Genomic DNA, 4,081 nt, shown 5'->3' with positions numbered 1-4,081 from the left:
TGATGTACCTCTAGCTTCCCATCTTCATGTTGTGGATTTTTCTGTATCCTTTTGAAATCTCTCACCTGCGGCTGCTATGAACTCTCAGCCAGACTTTGCACATAAACCACAATTACAAAGCCTCGCTTGTTTTCCCAAAGTAGAAGTGCTTTCTCTTGTCTCCCCCTTGCGGTGCCGATTGAATCCTGCTTCATTTTTGCTTCTTTACAGGGGATAGAGCCAGAGACAGGCACCACTCCTGGTACACAGATCTCAAAGAAACTAAAACCCTTGCTCTGAAAAATAAACAAATAAATAAATAAATAAAATGCTTGCTCTGAGTGCACTTTGGGAACTAATGTTATCTGCCAGGGTATTCCCAGTTGTTCAGTCCTGAGGACAGTCCTCTTTCAAAAACCATTTAAAAATACATTTATGCTTGATGTGATGGGACATGCCTGTAACCCCAGCAGTCTGGAAGCTGAGGCAGGAGGATTATTGCAAATTCAAGGCCAGCCTGGGCTACATAAGTGAGTTCAAGGCCAGCCTGAACTGCATAGTGAGATGCTGTCTAAAAAGACAAAAAATAAAATAAAATAAAATAAAATAAAATAAAATAGGTAAAAATACATTTATTGAGTTAGGAGTTATACACCATAACACTTTTTCATTTAAAATGTACAGTTCATTGGTTTTCACCTTCATCTAGTTTTAGAAGATTGTTATCACCCAAATAAGAAACTCCTGATCATTGCGAGTTCGAGACCAGCCTGGGCTACAAAGTGAGCTCAAGGCCAGCCTGCACTGCATAGTGAGACTCTGTCTCAAAAAGACAAAAAAAAAAAAAAGAAAGAAAGAAACTCCTCAGCTGGGTATGGTAGTAATTCTGGCACTCAGGAGGCTGAGGAAGAAGGATCATTAATTTGAGGCCGTCCTGGACTACATAGAGAGAGCAAAACAAAAAAGAAGATCATGGAGCTGGTCTCAAAAACAAAAACAAAAAAGAAGATCATGGAGCTGGATATGGTGGCACACACCTATAATCTCAGCACTTGGGAGGCTCACGCAGGATAATGGCTGGGAGTTCAGGGCCATCCTGGGCTACATGGACAGACCATCTCAAAAAACCTCAAAACACAGTGGCATAAGTGCCTGCCTGGCAAGTGCAAGGTCCTGAGTTCGATTCCCGGTACAAAAAAATCCCCTCAAAACGACAAACAAAAACTATGAAGAGAAAATCTTATCATTAAGAGTCATTCCCTCTCTCTCCCCCTTACCTGCCTTCTAGATGACCACTAACCTACTTTCTTTCTTGTCTACTTTGGACACTTGATATACACATACAGAATCATATACCATGTGGTTTTTTGTGACTGACCGTCTTCATTTATTTATTTATTTTTGGGTGGCCTTGGGGATTGAACCCAGTCCTTTTCACTGGCTACATCCCTAGCACTTTTTAGTTTTACTACTGAGACAAGGTCTTGCTAAGTCACTATGTTGCCCAGGTTGGGCTCAAACTTGTGATCCTCTTGCCTCAGTCTCCCAGAGTGCTGGTGTTGATGGATAGTGTAGTTTCCAGTGGTTCCAGGCTCTTGTTCCGTTCGAAAAATTGGAGACAATGTATGAACATAGCAGTTTTATGTAGGAAATACACAGCACGAAATGGGATGGAAAGAAGAAGAAAGAAAAGAGGAAAAGAAACAAAAAGATACCAGACGGCCATCATAAGAACAAGGGCGCAGGGGCAACGAAGTCAAAGGCTGCAGTTTTTTATTTTCTTTTGATATCAGATGTGGGCGGTCCGACGCAGGGCTCTGAAGCTGCTCTGCGCATGCGTCTTGGTCATAATTTCACAGCTTTCGGTATTGATAGGTCACCGGGATTGTAGGCATGTGCTACCACGCCCAGCGTTGCTTAATGTTTGAGATTAGTCTACACTGTAGCATGTATCAGTACTTCATACTTCACTGGTGTTTGTGCTGAATATTATTGCATGGTATGAGTGTAACATGTTTGGTTTACCCATTCATCAGTCAACAGACATTTGGCTTCCACACTTTGGCTGCTGTGAATAGTGCTGCCATTGTGTAGCCCTATTTTAATCCTCCTGGGTAGAATTTTGGAATAGCTTGGTCATATGGTAACTGTATGCTAAGCTGTTTTCCAAGGTGGCTGTGGCATTTTATATTCCCAGTATGAGTGTCTCAATTTCTCCACACCCTTACCAGCCTTTGTTACCTTTTCTTTCCTTTTCTTTCTTTTCTTTTCTTTTCTTTTCTTTTCTTTTCTTTTCTTTTCTTTTCTTCCTTGACACAGGATATCCCTATGCAGTTTAGGCTGGCCTTGAACTCACTTTGTAGCCCAGGCTGGTCTCCAACTTGGAGTGATCCTCCTGCCTCAGCCTCCTGTCCCTCTTTTCTATTCTAGCCACCTAGTGGATATGAAATCTGCTTTACAGACTTGCCCACAGCCCAGCTTCTGCTGTGAAGATGAGTGTGACTTCTCCAGAAACGCAGAGCAGAATCCCTGAGACACCCTTCTCTCCCTTTTGTGTCAGGTGGGACATGGATTCAGATTTAAATAATCTTCAGTGAGCTCCCATCTTAAATCAGACACTTCTCAAGGTGCTTTCACACACTCTACCCCATTTAATGAGAACAGTCCTATAAGGAAGTTTTTCTGTTTTGTTTTTTGCAGTGCTGCAAAAAACAGGGCCTTGTGCATGTTATGCAGGTTCTCTACCACTGAGCTACATCCTCAGCTTCATGAAGGAAATTTTATCGCCTCAATTTTGAGGAAATGATGCTCACTTAGAGGGAAAAGGTAACTGTCTAATGTCATATAGCCACTGAGCGGCAGAGCTACAAAGACTTGACTGTCATTGGAAGGTTCAAATATAAAAAAAAAAAAAAAAATACAGAGTGGGGAGCAGCAGTGGAGCTCCTGCTTAGCATGTATCAGGCCCCAAGTTCAATCCCCAGCACCATCAAAAGAAACAAAACAAAAACAAAAAACACAGGGCAGGGCAGTAAACGTCATGCACACAGGGACCAGGCTCCTAACACCAAGGAGAGGGGTGGCCAGGTGCAGCAGGACAGAGGCAGTGGGAGGAGCATATTCGTCCTCTAACCTTGACAGATATTACCAGCATTGAGCAAACAGGCATATAGGAAGGTGGATCTCATGGCCAGTCTTCTGATTTGTCGTTGATGGGGCAAATCCAGATTTTGTGTGAATTACCCCAATTTTAAATAAAAAAGCCAACAATGACTTAAAATACCACTGTGCATGAATTCCCTACTCTTAACACTCATCACTGTCTATTCATCTTCAAAAGAAAAAAATCCTCTAAGAGAGGCAATCATTCAGCTGTGAGAAACGGCTGATGGACGGAGGATGGAGGAGTTAGGAAGTGGGTGTGTGAGCCCTGGGCTTGTAGCAGGGGAAGAAGTGAGGTCACTGTCCTGCAGGGTTTGGTCCTGCCAGGGCTGCCGTCTTCACCAAAGTTCTCTGAGTACGGAGAAGAACTTGGCATGGGATGTATCAGACAACTGGGAAAAAACAGGGCGGCCCTCCCCTACTGCAGGGAACCAGGGTCCCGCAAACGTGGGTTTTTGGGGGTTCCGGTGGGGCCAGGAGTTCTCTGCAATTGTCCAATACAAAAGAGAAACCCGAAGGAAGAGTCCAAACACAGACAGGCAACGGGCGAAGGGGGGAGGGTAGCAGGGAGCGGGAGGAAGAGACAGTGACACAGACAGCGACAGAGACAGACCGACGCGCGCGTGCGAGCACACACACAGAGGAGCTGAATCGTTGTTTTCTCCAAAAATGGAGTTAATTAACCTCTCCTTGCCTGTCTACCACATAGGACTGTGACAAAAGTCTGGGGAAAAAAGAGGTAGAAATAGGTTCTTTCGTTCTAACATTAAGTCTCCGCACCTACGTCTTCAGCACACCCGCAAGCGATGGGAACCAGAGGGTAGGCAGCCGGTGAGTGCAGGGGCAGAGCCCGAAGGTGCACTCAAGCCCCGCCCACTCAACCCCGCGCTCACCGGAAAACGCCCTTTCCTCGCGCGACCCGGAAGCGGAAGAGTCCGTC

This window comes from Chinchilla lanigera, unplaced genomic scaffold, assembly GCF_000276665.1.
Source record: "Chinchilla lanigera isolate Chin_1 unplaced genomic scaffold, ChiLan1.0 scaffold00069, whole genome shotgun sequence".
In the NCBI taxonomy this organism is placed as follows: Eukaryota; Metazoa; Chordata; class Mammalia; order Rodentia; family Chinchillidae; genus Chinchilla; species Chinchilla lanigera.
This window is presented reverse-complemented; position numbering follows the sequence as displayed.